We start from the raw sequence: 23,808 nt of genomic DNA, 5'->3' as shown, positions 1-23,808 counted from the left end.
TTAAACTAGATATAATTGCGCATATCATTACGACATTATAATATATTTTACTAGCTATTTGATAGAGTAACAAATTGTAATTCCTAAAAATTTGCATCGACTTTATACTAAGTTGATTTCTAGGAATAGCTCGTGCCTAAGCACGTCTATTTAAAGAAATAAGTCTGAAATAATATTATAATACAGTTTCATATATTTTTTTGTTACGCTTTACGCTACTTAAAGGATTTTAAAATTAATTTACTATTAGAATGTTACATTTTTATACAGTTACATAGTGTTTTTATTATTTCAGGTCAACAACAATACAAGCGAAGCCGGGATAAGTGGAAGAGCATAGGAACCCTTTAAACAACGATTTTACAAATACATTATACAATACCGGTATTTTATTAACAATAGAAAATTCCATACAAATCGTAGCCTATAATTTAGAGCAAAATGAAAATAACGTCTCTGGACAATACTCCAGAGGTGGCGCGAACACCCTGTGATGGCGGGTGCCTTTAAAAAAAAAAAAGCCTAATTTAGAGCTAAACACTCCTACAAATAGGTTCATTTATCACTGATGTTAGAATATTCTTATCACAAACCATATCTAATTATTCAATAAAAAAAAGTGTGAGCATAAAATTACGTTTAACAAGAATTAACATGAAGTTAATGACAAATTAGCACTCAATGAATTTCACGCAACATGGCGGTCACCCCACCGTATCCTTAGTTAAATACGTGTAAATTACATTATAATGATAATAAGATTGCATTATTAGTAATAGATAATATCAGTTTTTTTAGTAGCCTGCGCGCAAAACAACTTTAACAATTTTATCGCTTGCTTATCATCTGTTTTACATTTTACACCTTGTAAAGAGAATAATTAATACATAATTAATTAGACAATAGATTACTTATAATTAAAATTTGAATAACTATCTCAAAACAAGTTCAAAGTGAAAACAACCCGTGAAACAAACGTATCTTTGGCTCTACCAAGGCTCTACGTATGTCAAAATCGTGTGGACCTATTTATATTGTATCCTATTTTATCTGTAGTACTCTTGCGATCTGTCAATTTAGAAATCATACTGGCCAGTAAGAAAATTTTCTTTTTTTTTCGAATTAAAAAAAGCGCGCCTTTTTAATCTGAGAAGCGTGACGATGGTGTCGCACGAGCTAGGTTTTTATACAAGGTTAAGTAAGCATGTAATCGCGTGTCATTATTGTTACAAAGGCCTATAATTATGTGCTTATTTTATACGTAATGTGCCGTTTCGAGCCTTTTAAAACTTGGGGGCATAATAAATTGCGACATGAGAGATATTCGCATTGTAAAGTGGCATTTAAAATTCTACTGGGTATGTACTATGTACCTACGTATCTAGGTTAGATTGATATTTATGTAATATAGTTTTAAGAAGATTGAGGTTACTCTAATAATTACTAGCATAAAATTAAAAAGTACCTTTTTCACTAAAGAAAAAAGAATATTATCTATAAACTGAATCCTATAATGTTTATAAATTAAAAATTTAGTTAAAAAATTTAGCTACGTTTCCAAAAAAGCTAAACTGAGTGCGTCTAAATACCAAACTTTCATACATCCTTCCACGGAAGTCTCAGTCGCTAATATAACCTATACAATATACAATATAGGTACTTACTTATCATTTATTCAAACTCATTCAATTCGAAACACCCGTTCCACCTTCCCTGCAGGCCAATTAAAAGGACAAGGATATGCGACACGTAAGACGACGTATTGTCGCATTGAATGTTGAATTCTTTGAATGTCGCCGACGTCACCGCGACACCCTGTATTGATGTTTACAGGATTGAAAGTATAGGAGAGCCTTTGTATATATGTGTAAACATCTTTTGGAAGAATATTTTTTTAAATCACGAATATTATAAATGCGAAAGTATGTTTGTCTTTCTATCACATTGGAGATTGTAATTTTTGTTTGAGTGTAAATAGTTAGAAGGCTAGAGAGAAACATAGGCTTACCGCGGGGAGATATTACATTATTATAGTGACTACGCGGATGAAGCCGCGCGCGCAATGTTAGAGTTTAATATTTTACCGGTCATGTTTAAGCTTTAACTGTAATTTTTAATATTGTTGAATAATTAATAAATCGTACACTTTTAATTTAACAGCATGATATTTGAAAATAGGTATGTGAAATTTTTACTCTATGTATGTGAGAAATTGAGCGATCTTCCCATGCTTGTTACCACGTTTTCTATTATAATAAATTAAAACCTCACGATTTCATCAGTGATATAAAATATACGACTGTTTAGTGTCCCTTTAAAACATGGCTACTTAATAAAACTCTTTTCACGCAATAAAAAACAAATTGTTTTCACATTTCAAAAATAGAACTTAAAAGCGATTCGTTGTTCCGATTACGGTTCGAATTTGAATTTAGAACTCGGTTGACGTTGTAAAAATGTCTCGTGACTTTCACCATCAGTCGGCTGCTGTCTTCCCACGATGGCGGTTGTATCATAGTCAACAATTAGACAATTGTCGGTCACTTTAACGATCAACCATAAAATCGGATTTCAGCCTCTCATTAACCGCATTCTTCTGATACTTCCGCTTTTATAGTTTTACTAATCAACGCTTCGAGATTAATACGGGTTCTGTACGTAATGGCGTCGGTTGTCGAGATTAATTTTATTGACCAGGCCTCTCGGACAATTGGTCGTATAGATAATTGAGTTTCGGTTCGATTTTTTTCATCATTTTCCTTGTGTTCACCGTGTCGCTCGCTTTGTTATCGACAGTAATGTATAATTTAGATTATTAAGTTGGGGAACTGTGTAATATTTTTCTTAAACAACTCGTTAGCTTGATTCGAGTGAAGACTGACAATTGGTTTACGTTAGAGGTCAGGCCATTATGAGCTATCTAGTTGAAGCAGTGTTATTTATTAGCTTCACTTTAGGTTCGAATATAGAGTACACTGCAATCAAAAAGTTCTGTCTTATAATTGAATGCCTACATAATAAAAATTGTATCTTTATCGAATCGAATCAAAAGCTCCTGTGAGGGAAAACATTAACGTCCAAATGATTAATTATATTTATTAACATTCTGCAGTTATAATAGTGTTAAATAAAATTCTAAATTAAGCTAATACGCTGTACAAAATACATATAATTTATTAATAAATTCTCTATGTCCCACACACGACATCATTCTTGTAACTGCTAAGATTTAAAGGTGTCATTATTTATAGGTACATGTAATTATTTTCACTTTATAATATAATTGTGACAAAAATGACGTAGGTTAGTACTAATATTTCCGTAGTTTAGTTACTTTGAATTTTATGGTAGGATTCCTAGACACATCGTCTGGTAATTAATTTATGCAATTATAAAAGTATTGCGGAGCATCATGGGGTTGCTAAATACTAAAAAATACTAGTACTATAGATCCATGGTAAAAAAGTTGTTCGTCTCTTTAAATAATTTGATGTCTCTACCTTTAAATATGTAGGCACTCTAGGTAATAGGTGCATATTTGTAGAAATTATCTCCTTATTGGAAATAAGAGCAAATTACGATTATTTTGAAGAAGACGTGAACCAGAATATGACGTGTGCTGGTATTTTCCTCGGCCGAGCTACGTCCACAATGACCAAGCTGCTTCGCGAAGCTGCTCGCTCCGTGTGCACCCGCCTTTTGAGTATCGACTGAAATAATAGCTTTTCATGAGCAGAAAAGTAAAGCGTTCATTACGACACTTTAATTAAGAATCTCGCGTGTGGTCCGCTAAGTATTTGTTAATAATCGATATGTACAAGAAACTCGATTTAATTATACACCAAGCGAATAATTGTATTGTATTGATTTATAGAGCACCGCCTTGTGGGCAGTCGGGTAATTTTATTGTTTCTGAAATTTGGTACAAACGGTAACGGTAAATGTAGTTTAATGTATAGCTTCTGATGTTCTGGTTAATTAAAAATTTTATCGTTTATAAACTTTGAATGGTTTGATAGTAAACAAAACGTATGCATTAAAATAAACAGCTTATATTTACTATTGTGCAAGGAAGCACTATCAAATTAATTATTTAAAAATTTTGTCCTTTGTATAAATTGGTTAAAATTTATTAATTATATCTTATACCTCAGCAAATAGATCATATACCTTCACGTGATAAATAAAAATACGTATTTTAATTTTTAAATAAAAGGAAAAACGTTCTAAAGCACAAAAAGATACATCACATCGAAATCTATTGATTCGAGGAAAATCTAATTTATTATTTAGATAATATGCTAAAAGGTCCTTGAATGCAATCAAATTCATGTTATCAAAGATAATAATATTATAATTTTCAAGAAGAATTTTAAGCATTTCCGGCTTACATCTTTTTGGTTTCATTGTAATAAAAGCTAAGGTATTTTTATTTATTTGATATAACATAGACGTTTCTTGAATAAGTAATCAATAGTACCTACCTACTAATACAACCTACTTTTGATAAAAAAACATTTAATAATATAATCAACCAGCGCCAAAAATTAATCAGATTTTTCTCAAGCTTTTTCATTCAAGTTTCAAGATTAGGTAGAGGTAAAACCAGTTTCATTACAATTGAATAAATAATAAAAATATTTATCCATACTTACTACTCGTTACATTTAACTTTATATACAGACGAAATACTATAGGTACATATGTATTATAACATACTTGTTTAAGCTTCTTTTTATAAACATTTGCGGGTGTTTAACCGTAATGAATAAAAGTAGGTACTTCTTTACCCATTAATACGTATACTAAATTCTAAACAACGAAATTTATAGTTTTATACATTTTAAATACTGTCATACTTTAATAATCTAATAAAATATCGCATTTCGATTATTAATTGGCGAATCACAAAGAATTCATATTATAAAATTATTATTTTGTAGGCTTCGTCAATCCGTTAGGCCATTCATTTTTTACGATTTAAAAAAAATACCAACCAAATGTTTATAAGCGTATTTTATCATAAATTTTGCTTCTATTCAAAACAAATTTGACATCATTTATCGATGTTTTTGAATTTATTAATTATGTCCGTTTACATTTTACACTTAAATTATTATTCATTATATAGTGAAATTCTGTTGTAGTATTTATTTTAATTTATAATTTTTCCTATTATCTTTAAAAGAGAATAGGTACGATCCTACTGGTAATTATAGCATCATTATTATATTATCTTATTTTGTTGTACTTACAATGATTTGTTTAAAAACAATTATCAAAATCCGTTCAAAAACGACGAAGTTATCCACGAACACACATCAAAAAATATACGGTCGAATTGAGAACCTCCTTCTTTTTTTGAAGTCGGTTAAAAAATAAATCAATAAGACATATTCTGTAAAAAATAAACTCCATTATTCACTGTATTGTAAATGAATTTGACAATGATGATGACTGAGCAGAAAAATCTTATGCAATAATTTTTGAACACTGTCAATTTAAAATTGATCTGTTTTTAATAATTTTGAAAGCAATTATATTGCATATTCCAGTTTTTACACAAGGACATACAAGATTACTTAATTAGTACAAATTAAAAATTATAACCGCGGCCTTTAATTTTGAAGGTTTAATTTAAAAAAAGAAGTTTTAAACGAATCAGGAATAAAGCATTTTGTGTAGAAATTAAAAGCAACATTAGAGCGAGCTTGAATATATTTAATAGAATCAACTACTCGAGTAATTTTTTAATAAAATATGTTAAATTATTACCACACAAAAGCTCTCGTTGGGAATATTAGTTCACCTGAGATGATTCCGGTTTAAATTCCGTGTAGAGACATTTGTAACATACCCTTACATACTAAACACACGTGAAAATAACTATATTATTAGGATTGCCAAAAAAAAATTTGTAATTACTAACAATAAAATCATTTAAATTGTTCTGTTATATTTGAAGTCTCTGGGTTATAAGGCAAAAGCATTTTTATTAAAGCCCCAAATTAAAAACGCATCCGAAGTTGCTACTATCATAATATGTTCGGCAAACAACAGCAAATTCTTAAAATTTTGAATCTCAGATAAACCTTTAATTAAATAGAAAGAGTATTTTCTTATCCAGACTTAAAGTCTATCCTGACTACATATAATCATTGCTAGGTAAAGACTACAAAGCACCTATTTCATTACAAGTCCTCTCCACACTCCTGTATTGACCGGAATGGTGTACATGTAGTGCCTTTTGGGGCAAAGTTACTTTTTGTGCCCCGCGTAGGTACCGTGCAGCGATCATTGTATTACAAATTGTAATATTTGCCTTATACGGGAAGCGGATAATTGGTACAAATGTACTAAATTCGGTTCATGTTTGATATGATTTGAAGGTAATAAGGTGCGTTGTTTACGTCCAATTTAATAATCAATTTGGTTGAATTTTACATCAGGTGCTGTTATTTCCATGAATTAATGAATATCCAAGTAATAGACTTTATTATAATATGAGATATAAAAAAATAGAAACAATATATTATGCTCTGTCCTTTATCTGAAGGTTGCCTGGCAGAAATGGCTTAAAGCCATAAGGACGCTATTTGAACATTTTGAATGGTTTTGTTGTACTTTTATTTTATAAGACTGTTGTACAATAAAGAGTAAATAAATAAACATTCATAAATTCTGCTCTACCTTTACAAAGGCATACAAAGGAAATATGTATTATAATGCAAGAAGAACAACAAATATTCACACATACACTTTTGAACTTTCGCATCCAGAATATTACCTTTAATAGGTGTTCATCAACATTTTGCAGCTACTGTAATGGACCTAGTAAATAACAGTAGCAACGATGATCAAGATCGTAAAATTACGATACAACACTTCAATCTCACAATCTATAAAGCTGTATACTCGCGTCGAGTAATTAGCAACAGATTATTATCATTACTTATATAACGTTCAAAGCAAATTTAGCTCATAGTTATAAATATTAACAGCGCAAACATTTAAACATGTCACCGTACAGAGAGAAAATACGCTCCGAATACCTAATGAAGGGAAAACATTGCACGGGAATCGATGGCTGATCTTTACGGTTGCTTCTTCACCCTCATAAGGCTTGATAATAAGTTCCAACTATACGCACCTTATACTAACATGCGTTCTATGATGTTTTTATACTTTTCAACTAGTTTAAAAGTCGAGTGCGCTTGTTCAAACGTTTTTGTGTCAGCTACTTTATGATGACAGACATATATTTTAGTGCGATGGAGAAGCAATCCGTGGTCCATAAAAACATCGGATTTGTGCTTTAGGTGATGCGGGAATGATGAACGATAAATGACCCTTGTCTGAAAGCATTAGAACCGTAGAATTGCAGTGATTTTTCATGCTATTAATCTTGTTAGTACAATGGTTGAATAAACATAAGGTAATAAAGATATAATGAGTTGTTGCAAATTTGTCTATGGTCTATTTATTACCAAGCAATGACGTATTATACTGAAAATGCCGATTATTGTGTAAGTAGTAGAGTATGAATCGAAGCGAAATTTAAAAAAGGGCATCCGATTTCATTTAGGTTCTGCAAAAAATGACTCTTTGAAAACTACTCTATAAATGCAATCTTCAAGCAACCTTTAAGACTATCTAGTGGTAGAAAGACTACTGATAAAATACTTTTTAAAGAAAATCTATCGTAAAAAATATATGAGATGGTATTGTTTCTTAACCTTCTATAAAACATTATAAAACACTCAATTTCTTAACTTTAAAACAAATTTAATAGCACCATAAAGTACGCAATATAAATAACATTTTCTTATTAATCTTCATAAACGAGGCATGTCATTAGGTATAATGTTATTTGTAACCGTGTAGATGTAGTGCTATAAAATAAGTTAAGGTCAGAAGGTCGTACGAGACAATGTATTGAGTACAATAAGTTGACTCAGTCGTATGTTTCATCATTGTGCAGGTATCACGTTTTCTAAAACTACGTTTAATTTAATATTGGAAGCAGTAATACATATTATAAGTGACCATAATATAGTTTATAAAAGTTAAAGTTCCATTTTAAATCAGTTGTAGTCTTATATATCTAGTTTCTAACTGATATAATTAAATACAATAAAAAAAGAAAATCTCTACATGTCAAGTTCTCGAGCTTAATGTCATTCGTAAAAACAACAAATAATTTATGACAATACATTATAATATTATTCGCTTCTTTTACTGCATTGTATAATTAATTATCCTGTAATCCAGCAAGTTTCAATGACATAAACTAAAATATTTATTCAACTTCTAAAAGCTTTTGAATCTAAACATATAGAAATTAATAAATTAACCATACTGGTTGCACGTTTCCAAATGTCGATTAAATTCAGCAAATCTATTCACCATTGTAATGCAATCATCACTATAGCCAATAGTTGAGACAGTCTACGTCACTTTTTAACAATGAGCTTTTTTAATCTGTGAGCAAAAAGTTGCCGTGCAAGATAACAGTAAACTCGTAATTATTTTCAGTATAATGACTCTACACCATTTACATCTAAATACCTTAGACTCCTGCGATTAGCATATCTATGAAGCTGCATACATAAATCAAACATCTTATTTGTTACGAAAACAACTAAAAAACACTAATAAATTCGCGATATTACAAATGTTCCAAACTACTATGTAATCTAACTCTATTATTAATGTTCCTATGTATCCACCGATCATTGTGAGATGCCATTAAAAACGGGTTGAATTAAAAAAAATCACACATCTATTAAACTGATTAGATTTCTATAGGTAATTTATTGTCAAGTCGTAAGGCAGGCCGAGCACAATGCCCGCTAGAGTGGGACGGGTGGATGTTAGAGCGAGAGGTCGATACAGGGCCTTGCAAGGTGATTTCAGTTGCGTCTACGCAAGCCTATGATCAGGTTGTAACGCACACACGCGCGTTGTCGCGCGACCCTTATGTTTTCGCGATGTTTGTAACAACAACACGAATGGATATGAACATATTTAACATACACACATACATGAACGAATGTTAGTGATACAGAAACATTTAAATTCATTATAGTGTAGTGAAAAGTGGACGAAAAACCCATGTGTTGTGTTATGTACCCTAATGTGTAGTGGTGGCTTTACTGAATTACTGTGAAGTGCCCATGCAGAATACACTACACTTCATTAAGGTGAATAATTATTTTATAAGCTTGCATAATAAATTTAAATGAAATAGTTTACGCAACATAAACACTGACATCCAACACAATACGACAGCTGTAATATCCAAAAACACTAATTAATTTATATTAAGTAAATACATTACTGAAACAAATGACAATTAAATAGACGTATTATTTCTATCATTTTCAAACAAATTATTACAAGGAAAATCCTAGAGCTTTGAGGATGAATCATTCGGTAGAGTCGACTCTACCTTTCTCTTCTATAAATAAAAAGAAAGTCCTCTTATTTAACTTTCTTAATAGCAGTTTTCATTATTATACATGTATAGATAAATTATTGTCATCGTTCCTCGTAGAAAGTTCGCTCTTTGAAAGCTCACACGCGTGATTTTCCGTGTCACCACCAAGCTTTTTTTATTGGTAATTTAATAATAAATTTATAGCACCAGTAAACAAAAGTACATGAATGTAATTTAAATTTAAGGTATGTACTTATATAACAAAAATAAAAACACTCCTAAAGTTTTTTACTTCAAATCAATATTACTTCCTACTTCGATCTGAAACGTATTATGTATGTTTCAATCATGTTTTATTAGGTAATCATAATCATGTTAATTATCTTATATGAATAGATTAAATTTAAAGATTTCTTTATTGTTAATTATTATTATAAAATATCCGATATTCAACAAAAACAGCTGCATTTTGAAATACATGAAACTGGGGTTTTCTCGAGCAGTATTTTATAGTATTATTTTCCGTAGAATCGTTGCCATTTGTCTTAAATTACTGATCGGTTGTGACAGAATTGTATTGGGTCGTATCAGTTATTGTGAATTCTTAGAAAATCATGGACTTTAAGATAAAAACAACAATTATGAGGAATGAATCAGTGCTACCAATTGGAAAAGCCAATTTCAAATCAAAATAAGAGCTTTAAATAATTTTCTTATGTCAAGTATTTTCCTCTTATATTAGATTTGTTTTCTATTATACTCTTGCATAATCAAATGATATAAATTATAGAGTAAATGTGATGATAATTTTATAACAAATGCGAAATTAGGGACATATATAGAAAAATGAGTTTATAAATGGCAAGACCATTTATAATTTATATACCTATAGGTACCTATAGGCCCAATAGGCCCTTATTTTTATCCGATATGTTTGCGTATTTAATAGATTCACACTTTCACAAAGCTTAAGCAAGTAAGTTTGTTTTCAAGTGTATAATTTACAACATATTTTATTCTAACTTTCTAAAGAAGATCGAATCGGGTAATATTTTAAGATTTTGTTTTGTGTGTGTGAACTTATAAATAATTTGCATTTGATAAATACTTATTCGGAAATTGTGCAGTGTCTGATAAAGTAGACATGTTTCTTTTTATTTTGTTTAAATAAATAGTATTCGTAATACTTCAAAAGGTTTTAAAAGGCAAGTATAATTGCACGACATCTGAGATATTTTAATTTATTTCGTGCGTATGTTAACGCTTTTTATCGGAATTTTTAATTAGTTTTAAGATTGTTATAGCAAAATAAAGATTAATATTCTTTCAGTTTTTAAAAATTTCCAAGAATTACAAAATAAAATTGATAAGGTTAAATTGTACGTAATTTATATGCAATCATTGTTAATCGAAATGAATTAAATTTGGTAACAAAATACAGCTTTTTGCATTGTTCGGTTTTATTACTTTTTAACACCATCGTATTTTAGATATTTTATTATAGCTTTTTATTGAATGCTTTTAAATAATTTTGGTGAATTCTCATTCACCAAAATTATTTTTTAAATTATTTTAAATTATTTTTGATAATGACGGTGTTTGTTTAACCTACTTTCAAAAAGTATTGTTCAAGTTTGCCCTCGTTAAGTCCGGTTACTGGTACTTGTTCAGAATTAAATTCTTTAATTACATAAATTTTACTTAAAGGAGTTATGATTAAATAATTTATTTCATTTAATATTTCCTCCAAATATGTACATATAATTTCAGAAATATAATTATAGGTTAATCTACATAAGAACAGTTAAACGTTTTTTCAAAAATTAATTGTTTTATTCATGTGAAACTTTATATGCAACCAAATTTAACATGTCAGCCAATAAAATAAAAAAAATACAAAAGCAGTCATGGTTTTATTGAGATTGTTCTTTTTAAAATGTTTTTGATAATAATTTGATACGTCTGTTATTAAATTCTATATTAATTGTTTTATTCGATCAACGTTTAAATTCTATATCCAATTGTCAACTGCAGCCAATAATTTAACTTTAAAAAATAAATTTAAGTTTCCTTCACTTATTCACAATGAAATGCGCTGACATAATATTTTATAGATAAAACCCGGACCAAAAACAAAGATATCTTTTCAAAAATTTTGAAATTAACAAATCAATTATTTTACATAATATTATCATGTCAACTAGAGTATACAATTAATCGAGAGGCTTTCATAACCTGTCGAGCTCACACACCGTGCCATTCCGCAACTGAAGCCTTTCGTATCGATTCACAACAATCTTATAATAAAATCCTTGTTCTTGCGCTTTTAAATCATTTCAACATAAGGCATCATGTTACTACTGTAATGTATGGCAGTTAGATCTTATACCTATAGAAGATAATATGTGAAAAATATTTTTATTCACAAATAGTAAATACCCAGTTTTAAGATTGTTATAGCCTATGAACTATGAACAAATAGTTTTGTTTTATTTGATCCGTTTAAGTTAATGTGATCAATTAATTGATTAACTATTTAGTATTTAAGTAGTGGTGGTATAAATGATCTCTGAGTGTAAGAAATTTAGGCTTTTATTCTCTTGATAAAGAAATCAAATAATATAGATATTTAAAAAAAATTACAGTGCGTATGACCCGTTGAATTCTTTTGCTCCCGCACGTTTCGACCCAGTAAACGCTTAAGTTTGCAAGTAGCATACAAGCTCTTTATTGTATCTATAAATATAAATTACAAATTACAATAAAAATAATTATTTTCGAACATGAGTCAGTAATTTGTGTTCAGATAATAAATAAACGAATATTGAACTGAAGTTCATTCTCGTTTTATCCACGAGCAAATTGTAAAAGTTATGACTTTTATGTTCACTTCCAAAACAAAGTTCCCTTATACATTATAAATTGTTGTCGTAAAAAGGGCGATACCGTTGAGTTATTGCACCGCGATTAATAATTTACGATTTATTAATTGCTCTATTAATTCTGATGTATTTAAAAAGTAGCTATGTATTTTAGTGCTAAAATTTTATAAATCTAGCTTCTTAAATAAATATTGATTTTTTAAGGCTTTTACTGCTATGTTGCCTACACATTCATAATTGACATAATTCTTACGATAATACAATACCGAACTCAATTCACACAGTATTTTAAACGTTATAAATTAAGTTACATATGTAGTCGAATACATAAAAAAGATTCATTCGTTGTCTATAAGAACCTCGAAATTATGTTCATCCATGGAAAAATAAAATGAAGTTAGTATTGTCTTGCGTTTACCATTTATAGCCGTAATTTTTTGTTTGAATTAATTTGGGTAGAGTAAACGGTAGTTAGACCGGACTCTCAGTGGAGTTTCGTTTGCAAAAATCGCGGACCTAAATCTGACTTCTGATTTATATTGTATAGATCCCAGACATCCTATAGACAGATGTTGCCAACCAGTTTTGTGGTCCCCCTGCCCGCACCCCGGTAATTAAATATGGCATACAAAGAAAAAAATAAAAATTTCCAAAACATGCCGTGTGGGGTATCAAATGAAAGAACTTATTGAGTAGATCACGAATATATAGCATACTATATACATTTCTTACACTTTCTCTAAGATTTTTTAGAAAATTTACGAAAATGGTCCATTTTTGAGTTAACTTTAAACCACTATAGATTGAAAACTCATGAATATATTTTTTAAATTATTATTTTAAATAATTAACAATAGTCCATTGTTTACGATTCAATATTTCGTACAGTGAAATAGTTGCATGGGGGAGTGGGGGGAGCATTCAAAGATGGCGAGTATATTTTCAAGTTCATATAGTATATAGTTATTTTCATCAAATCCACCACATAGCTCACTTATATTATATTACGAACTATTGAATCATAAACAATGGACTATTGTTAATTATTTAAAATAATAATTTAAAAAATATATTCATGAATTTTCAATCTATAGTGGTTTAAAGTTAACTCAAAAATGGACCATTTTCGTAAATTTTCTAAAAAATCTTAGAGAAAGTGTAAGAAATGTATATAGTATGCTATATATTCGTGATCTACTCAATAAGCTCTTTCATTTGATACCCCACACGGCATGTTTTGGAAATTTTTATTTTTTTCTTTGTATGCCATATTTAATTACCGGGGTGCGGGCAGGGGGACCACAAAACTGGTTGGCAACATCTGTCTATAGGATGTCTGGGATCTATACAATATATATCAGAAGTCAGATTTAGGTCCGCGATTTTTGCAAACGAACATCTCCTTGGAGCCTGCTCTAAGTGTAGAGCGGTAGAGCACTAACTATCCTACTTACGAGTACTATACTAATGTAGACACCATTGGTAGAGTAGAGTACTAAAATTTGGTAAAGTAAAGTGACACTAGCAGTATGAAAGTTATTTTTTTCTTTTCAATCTATACTAATATTATAAAGCTGGAGAGTTTGTTTGTTTGAACGCGCTAATCTCCGGAACTACTGGTTCGATTTGAAAAATTCTTTCTATAGGCTATATATCATTACGATAAGACCACGCGGAACCACGCGGGTGAAACCGCGAAGCGCAGCTAGTTATTAATATGGAGATTGGAGTGATGTTCGTATGATTATTTAGTTATATTGTTATTTTAAATTCCCATTAAAGGTTTTACCCAAGGTATTTTTTTAAAGTTTAAACATTCGTTGAACATAAAACTACATTGTAATAGCGAGTAAAGTAATATTGACGTTTCAGAAATTCATGAGCGCAGACTAAAATGTGTATAATTGTTTAAAACAATGAATGTGTATACAGCCTTCTTGAAGCACGCACTTATTGACATTGACAACATAATTCGTTATAATTATATAATTTTTTACGAAACGATTTTAAACGGCTCAACAATTTGAAGTAATGATATGGAATTTAAAATATAGGCGTATAATTAATTTCTGTTTTTATTGAATTTTAACATTACACTGTTTTGTTTAATGAAAATGATGTCTAAATTTGATGTTATCAATTAATTTTGATTTTCTAATAGGTGTATTTGACTAGTTTCTAATAGGTGTATTAGACTAGGACTGTGTGAAACGAGACATGGCTTCTTTCAAGATTAATCATAATAATTGGGAGAAGCTCGCTACTAATCGATCAGAATGGCGCAAACTTGTTTCCGAGGGTTGCAGATCCTGTGATGAGTCTTGGTTCAGAGTACTCGCAGACAGAAGGAGGAAACGCCATCAAAACGACTCTGAATCGGCTTCTGCAAACTTCCCCTGTCCGACCTGCGGAAAAGTGTGTCGATCCCGCATTGGATTATTTGGACACCAGAAACATTGCTCAGGCAACACACCATAAATCGTCTGTGATAGACGTAAAGGCCAATTAATGAATTTGACTAGTTGTTACAATTTTCTGAAGATCGACATATTCTCGTTCAAGTAGGTACTCTACAATCTACATATTATTTCAAAATTTTGAAAAGAGTCTTCTAAATCAATAATTTACTTTTTATTCATCTTATTATTTTGCAATACAAATCTATTTAAATACCAGGAATAGCACGAATCTTGAAACATTCAAATATTTTCACACAACGATAAAACCTGACGGTATCTATACCAGCGCGATACAGTTGAAAATAAATACAGTTAACTAAGATAACATATTAATTCAGTATCTTATTTACATATATTGAGACTGGTGACAAAAACACATACTACATTACATTGCTTATACATATTACATAGTGTCTAGGTTCTGAATCAGGTTAGTAATAATATATTTGTAAGGTGTCGAAAACTTTCCACTTGTTACCTTGTGGTTTGTGCGAATGGAATCTTAAGGTTTTATGCGTTTAATTTGTTTATGAGAACTGTTTTATGTGACTCATTATGTGATGTTTCATCTCGATGTACATTAAACTTAGAAATAATTTGATGTTTGGTTTTCGTCCGTGATTATACGAAAAAATCCTATTACCTTAATATTATAAATGCGAAAGTTAGCGAGGATGGATGTATATGTGTGTATGTTGGTTACTCTTTCACGCAAATACCACTGAACCGATTACAATGAAGTTTAGCACATATATAGAGGGTAACTTGGATTAAAACATAGGATAGGTTTTATCCCGGTAATCCCACGGGAACGGGAACTATGCTGGTTTTTCTTTGAAAACGCGGGCGAAGCCGCCGGAGGAAAGCTAGTTTATAAATCCCAATTATTTCTATCTAGCCTTCTAACAGTGACTTTGTTTTATACTACGTTGTAATAAAATCTACAATAAATTTTAATTACGTTCCACTGCTTTGTCAAATAATAAAATAGGATTACACGTCAAATTTCTACGATTCTTTAACGTCATCTTTATTTTCACCGTTAACTAATGCAAATTGAATAGTCATTAATTATTTAATAGTAAATGTATTCCATACGAAAATAGAAAACTTTAGAAAGCATGATTCTATTATTGTTATCTTATAATTATAATATTATGAAATAAATTGTTAAAATGTCTATTCCTATATTTTCTCTCACAGTTCCCATATCCAAGCGTAATTTTATATATATGACTTCGAACATAATAATAGATTAATCGTAAAAGCACATCACTATACCCAGTGTATCGATGTATCGATTACCTGGGAGCGAGTAATATATCGATAACAAAGTGTCGATTCACCTTCCGTGCGAAGCGGCACGCAAGCCTGTCTTTCTTCTTTCTAATTTATACTTTCATTAGTCGCGAATAATTTTGCTTTATTTGCGTCGTGCTTTGTTTAAATTGAAGTTATTATCAATTGATTTTGTTTAACAACACTGTTTATAAAAGCTACAGAGGAATAACAATACTTTACCGTAGTATTTTAATCGTGATAGTAGTTATTACTTAATGTTACAACATTATTCATCTTACGTACCTATATCATCTCTCATCTATTTTATTTATATATCTAAACAAATATAATAATCTAACCTATCACTTTATAATAATACTAGCTTTCCGCCCGCGGCTTCGCCCGCGTTTTCAAAGGAAACCCGCATAGTTCCCGTTCCCCTGGGATTTCCGGGATAAAACCTATCCTATGTCCTTTCTCGGGTATCAAAATATCTCTATACCAAATTTCATGCAAATTGGTTCAGTAGTAAAGGCGTGATTGAGTAACAGACAGACAGACAGTCAGAGTTACTTTCGCATTTATAATATTAGTATTAATAATATGTAGGTGACATGTCCGCCCATTTCTACCCAGTAAAGTCTTAATAAATCCATCCCAAACCTCATATTCCTATTCCTATTTATATCAGTATTCTCTTTAGATCGTTAATTCTATAAAAAATTGAAGTCCGTATTCGTTTTTTATAAAAACGGCTCTGAATATCACCCATTAATAAAGAACGCTCGAATTTTATTTCTTATTAATTTAAAACTTTTATTCGAAGAAGCTCTCTTACTAAAATGTGGCTTATCACGCGACGCTGGGGAATGTAATTAAAGAATTAATTATATTGTCCTTATTTATTGTATTATTATGTATATTGAATGTGAGATCATTTCTTAAAGCTTCAAAAATGTTGTTTCTTACAAATTTTTGAGAAAAACAAATTTATTAGTTCTATTAATTGTCTCTACTATCGATTACTATGTTTAGATGATGAACCTTTTTTAGTGTGTTTAAATATTTAATTAATAAGTAGGTATATAATTTAGAAGATCCTTATTTAATAAATAAGCAGGTATATAATTTATATGAATCTTAATTTATAGCAACAAAACATTTATCTCGTATTTTTGTAAGTTATAACTTTTTAATCAAATTCTACACAGAAAAAATAACTAAATTAAAAGTCAAAATTCTCGAAATACAACCCCCTTCCATCAACCTACCGCTCCTACATTTACCAAAACTAAATATCAAACAGAATAGGCATTTCAATTTTCATATAATCGCAAGTCATTAACTGCACAGGGCATTCGAATAATGGCCATTATATACAGGTGTTTATAAAACATGCCTATTCGAATGTGTTACGACACAAGTCCTGATTCAATAGCTGTTCCTTCACAATACATGCGACATGAACATAATTCACTAGAATGAGGTTATTCCGTTTCACTGTATTTAGTTGTGATGAAAATTTAGGCTTTGTTAATTTTAATCCGTTAATCAGAGCTCTAGAAACTTATAGAATAGTGTACCTACTTTGTTATGTCAAATAATTTGGTGCCTTTTCTTTATGTCAAACAGATAATATGAAAGTAGGAGGAAAAGAACTAAATAACATTTTTTTTATAATAGGTATTTATTAAAGTACTGGTCATAACTACAGAAAATAGTAGAAGGTATCATAAAAACTTTTTAAAATTAATCGACATTATAATTAGTAAAATTGTATTTGTTGTGTAGCTCTGGAGATATTTGTTCCTCTAAAATTTATATGAAATTAACTTTGTACGATGAAAAGGGTAGGTACCTTATAAATTATAAATAAAATAAAAATTTTAATTAATGTAAAATAAAATACATTTGGATTATAAAGAGCAAATTATGACATTAAACCGCATATAAACTCAATTATTTTAATAATGTTAACTATTCTATCGTATGTTAATCAAGAATATATTATAGTGACGTTTTTCAATGCGATTGAGTCATAATTGTATATTTCAATATAAATAAACTCAATAAAACATGTTTTTCTACTTTTTGTACTTACATATACATATGATAACTAATCTACGGAAAGAAAATAAAAATTTTTGTCCAATAAGTAAACCAAAATCTTACCAAAATTGGTTTAGTAGTTCTTTCTCTTAGAATTATCTAAGACAGATTACTGTTGAAATAAAACTAACAAGATTGCAATTTTTATGTATGAATTTCCTATTAAAAATTATGTCAAATAGCTCTTAAAATATATAATATAATTCCAAAATTGCATTAATTGCATTACGTTTTCAGGTTAAAACAATTACCTAATTCTCCAAGAATTATGGCAATCTCGTGAGGATTTTATTAAATGGTCATTCAATGCAATTATTGCCACTCTTAAAAATATTTCCGATATTTCCTTAAAAACCAGTTTTTAATCTGTATAAATAAAGTGTTAATCCAACGTCATTTTTTCGTAACTCAGCTTTTCAGAAGCTAATTTCAAATAATATTTAACTTAATTTATACGAAGATTTATTTATAAGAATCATCTTGTACATATTTTAGACTGTTGTCTCCATAATTGCTAAATAGCAATTGATCATTGTTTTTAATTTACACTATATAATTACCTAATGTATATATTTCATCATGTAAATAAGAACGTCAAATTTCAACCACGAATTAGGTATACTACATTTAAGTACATGTATCGTCAAGTTTAAATCACCTTTAGCTTTAGGAGCAGGAGAATCTACAACTTTTCATTGAAACAATAATGAAACCAATGTCATAAAGCTTATACGAAGATTTATTTATAAGAATCATCTTGTACATATTTTATACTGTTGTCTCCATAATTGCATAATTTTTCATTCATTTCATAATTAAACCTCACCTTTTATACCTCAATAGGTACAATTCAAAACAAATTACCAGGTATACCTATTATGCCACATTATTATCAAGTATACAATTTTAACCTTTTTAGGACCGAAATATATAACAGATATCACTATGATCTATGTTACGATGACATATGGTATATAATTGATGTATAAAACATTCTAAACCTTTGTAGCAATTAATTAGTATACAATATATGCGCAAGCGACGTTCCACTTTTTAGCTAGTCTAGCCCTATAAGGCATTCGTCCCATTCTTGCTAAACCTAACTTGATTGTACTTTGACGTAAAATATGTTTTTCTTAAGTGCTTATTCGGATTATAATAAACATTTTATTATACGTGAAATTTGTTGAATAAAATGTTTATTTGCGAAATATGTATTTTAATGAGCGCCCTTTATACGTACACTGTCTCGTAAATTGTTTTGATAAATTTTGAAATGGACTTCTTATATATTTTAGTATAAATGTAAGTCTATTTATATGAGGATGGATTTAGGTCTATTTCTCAGTCACGCTAAAACTATCAGAGCCATCTAATTTGAATTTTAGAAGGGAGATTGTAAAAGGATATCTGTTTGTTACGTTTTATATTAAAAATGTAAGATCGAATAAAATCAATTTAAATTCCAACTGGTAAATTATAATCGTAACAAAAGAATATTTAATATGTACAATAAAAATATAGATTAGAGAATTAATTACTTTAATGTTTTAGAATAATATTTCAAACTTATAAGAAAACAATTGGATAATTTTACGCATAATGAAAATTGAATACGGTCTTATTACCTTTTAATAAATCCAGTGAAAATCGACATATACAATGTCCTACAAAACACATTCCAAATTGCACTACATTTATAACAAATAATTTCGGTCACTAGCAAGAAATACGCATTTCACCTCAAACGCATACCAACAACCGCCATCCGTCACAAAACACATTAGTGCATTGCATTGTTAGCTCAAAATATCAAAATACTTCCTGTAATTAGTGTCGTCGCACACCCGGAGGTTATAAGTGTAACTGAATAACGATATTGCGTCTTCCTTAACAATATAATATATTTATAGGCCCAGTACATTCTATGTAATGGCCTTATTAGAATTACGAGCTGAACAATTTCTAATGTCTGGCTTATCTTTACTATTGACGTGATTATGGAACCGCTTAAGATGCGAGGTTGATTTCGTTTACTCATTTGTATTTTACAAAGTATTTGTAGAATTATAGAAAAGTTTCATTATATAACAACAACTGTCGGTAATGATACTGTATTATGTAAAGTTACAGAATAAATGTCCGAATTAAAAACCTCTATTTTTAGAAAGGAAGTTGAAAAGAAGTTTGTATTTTGGAAAACCTAGTGAAAGGCAGATTTTTGCGAAGACAGTTGAACTTATAAAAGGCTACTGCTAGGCTTATTAAAAAAAATTATAAATTACATTGTATATCTTTGTTTAAAATTCGACTACACACCTTGTCTATATTTGGTGCTGGTATAGTTGCTTTAATCCAGTAAATAATTATAATACATATTATCTTGTAACGTACCTACTCTCTCAAGTCTCAATTGTAATTTTTATTTACATTCAATACTAAAGTTTTCATAATACAACTACAGGTCATCATTAGATTTCCTTGCGAGTGGATTTGCGAAATCGTGACTACGTAAACAATAATTTTCTATGTATTACGATGTGAGTGAATATTGTGTATTTTATTATCTATTGTATCAGCATTGAAAATATATTATATACGCTATTGTTCACTTTAATTATTATTGTAGTATTCGTGATTTAATAATTACATATAAATTATGATCGTATCTTATGTAGTCATCTTTTAGGTGTAATAAGATTTTGAATACCGACGATTATAAATGAGTAATGGAGATTTATTTATCTATTTAATACAACTAAACAGACTTACATACTAGAACATACAAAAATAAAAGCAAGGAGCAGTTTAGTGTATTTGGCGGCCTTATCACTTAGAAGTGATCTCTTCCAGGCAACCAGGGCAGAAGGTAATCAGCTCAATTAAGTTGTAAAGGTAGGTCGAGAGAAAAAAGAAAAAAATAATAATAATGATAATGATGTCACTGTAAACAAAATAAAATATAAGAAAATTAAAACACATAACAATTTATAAATTAGATAATTATGGAATATGGATATGATTGAAAAGTTATTTTGTAATTCAACTGTTAATCGATCAAGGAAGGTTTTAATAAACTATAGTTTCTAAATAAATTAATTGAATAACATTTATTGAACACTACCTGCGCTCCGCGGTTTCACCCGCGTGGCTCCGCTTCTGTTGGTCTTAGCGTGATGATATATAGCCTTCCTCGATTAATAGGCTATCCAACAACGAAAGAATTTTTCAAATCGGACCAGTAGTTCTTGATCTTCCTATCCTTCAATCCTACTTATAATAAGATAGAAACTTATTATCTTAAATTGACACATAAAACAGTGAAAGGATAATTTAAACTGAAATTGTTAACCGTTACTGAAACTGTTAGTTACCGTCAGCAGTTACTGTTCATTTGACGATAAATTCAAGAATGCGAGATTTAACAAGTGTTTTTTAATTAGAGCTTTATTTAATTGTAATGTTCTATAATTTGTAATATTGCTTTATAATAGAAGTATGAAAGGCAAGTAAACTTTCAATTACTAGATTTTGCAATCAAAACAACCGAATTTCTTTCAAATTGGTTACATATTGGTGGATTCTTTGTTAATAAAAACTGTATTTTGAAATAAAAAGCTACAAATAATAATATATGTAACATTTACCTTTACATTTCCTGAAAAATGCACAAAAAAATAAGATCTTAATTAACCCGAATTAGCTTATAAACCGAACAAAACCGGGACGGGGTCTAGTATAGCAAAGTTCGTTGACACGGTAACAGCTGTGTGCGTCCATCACACAGTAGGACGTCTAACCATTAATACTACAATACTAAAACTTACCTATTCCATATTATTTAGTGGTTAAATATGAGAAATAACTGAACAAATGACTTAGATGTGGGAAGCTCTGTTATATTATAACATTATGTAATTTGCTTGCGAAGTTTAGAAAGTGTTTCTATATAATAAAATTATGCTAATATATATTATTGTTATATATGTATGTATATGTAGATGGTTTAGGGAAGTGGACCATGATAAGGAAATCAATTTAGATAAGATTCGAGCATATTTATAACTTTTTTTTTTTATTTTTTTTTTATTTTATTTATTTATCAATAACAAATACATTTTACATAATTGAACATGCCAAAAAACCACAAAGATTTGTCCGGCATGCAAAGCAATCTCTCCACGACAAATGCACAGCGCGCTCGTGTGCACGCGACAAGTTACAGACAATTATTTATACGACATTATACAATATACAGGTTGTTTACAAAATGCAATTTTAATTTAGATTTAATATTATTATTATTTATGCTTTTTTTTAGGTTCAAATCAAGATTATTTAGTAATTGAGGAACTAAATAACGAGTTGTTCTTTTACCATAAATGTTAATTACTTTTGGAATGATTAATCGTTGGTTAGTTTGTTGACGGGTAATGATTACGTTATCAAGTTTTTTCTGCAGGTCAAAGTTAAAGAATTGTTCTTTTAATATTGTGTAATGGAACAAAGATTCTACCGGCAAAACCTTACAATGGTGAAAGAGATTTTCATTTCTATTTTTACATAATTTTTTTATCTTAGGAGATACTATTTGTTTTAATATTCTTAGTTGTAGTGATTCAATGTTCTTCAAATAGCTTTTAAAGGTTCGTGCGTAGCTACTTATACCGTAGCTTATAACATTATTAACTAGGGCGTTATATAGCATTAGCAAAATTTTAAAAGGCATTTTATTTTTAATAATTTTTATATTAGCTAGAATAGCTCGGAGTCGATCACAAACAGAGTTGATATGTGGCTGCCAGTTAAACTTTCTGTCAATTATAAGTCCCAGATACGTATGACTACTTACAGTTTCGATTTTTGGACAGTTACAATTGCGCACATTATGTTGATGCAAACAATAACTGGATGACTTTTTGTACATAAAATGGTAGTCTCCTTTATCATGTAGGTATATTATTATTATTATATTAATTTGTGATGTCATAAATTAGAAAGTAAAGCTTGACTATTAATACAATAATTTTAACGTATCTTCTTTATACATTTTTAAGACTGAAGAGCTTTTCAAGCTTTTTTACTTCTTGCAATATAACTTACTTTTTCTTCAACATTTTTCCTGTAACTGTAATATCTAGCAAGTATACCAATCAAAGTCCAAGACACTGAGATACCGGTGAGCGTAAGGGTCGTGGGAAACAATGGCTCAATCATAATGCGCGCGCGCACCTGTCCGACTCATCACAGTTAGACGCTACTCATTGTTCTCGAATCGAAATTATCTAAAGTAAAAATATTATGTTCTAATAATGTAGTGCACAATTAAAACACTAGTTTTTATTCACACTAGAGTTATTGTTATAAATAATTTATTATTTAAGCTTCATATTTGAGCTTAAAATAGCAAAGCACTGATATCATTCATACAATCAACTCCTACTCAAATCTAAGAAAATCCGACAATGCCATTAAAAATATAGTTATCTCCCACTCAGCTTATAAAACAAAGTTTTTACAACCATGTGTTATAAAACACAGCAACAGAGTTAAATGATAAATAAACAGGACCGTGTTACTCGAATCAAGGAAGCTTTGTTTTCATTTCCTCTCGAGAAAGTGACTCGCTATCGAGTTT

At 29.6% G+C, this 23,808-nt stretch overlaps 1 protein-coding gene across 1 annotated transcript in view; it reads left to right on the top strand.

The window, feature by feature from the left end:
* The first annotated feature begins 8,920 nt into the window (after positions 1-8,920).
* The window catches only part of Sox102F (transcription factor Sox102F), a 259,623-nt gene continuing 244,735 nt past the window's right edge, over positions 8,921-23,808 (top strand). The window contains exon 1 of the mRNA XM_089711612.1: positions 8,921-9,203. The gene's annotated coding sequence lies outside the window, so the exon portion shown is untranslated. The remainder of the gene's footprint in view (positions 9,204-23,808) is intronic.

The sequence above is a fragment of the Colias philodice genome, chromosome 26 (assembly GCF_061535455.1).
Source record: "Colias philodice isolate Cphi_HAF_F1 chromosome 26, ilColPhil1 Martin Lab GWU primary, whole genome shotgun sequence".
Classification (NCBI taxonomy): Eukaryota; Metazoa; Arthropoda; class Insecta; order Lepidoptera; family Pieridae; genus Colias; species Colias philodice.
The sequence above is the reverse complement of the archived record's forward strand: the minus strand, read 5'-3'. Positions and strand labels throughout refer to the sequence as shown.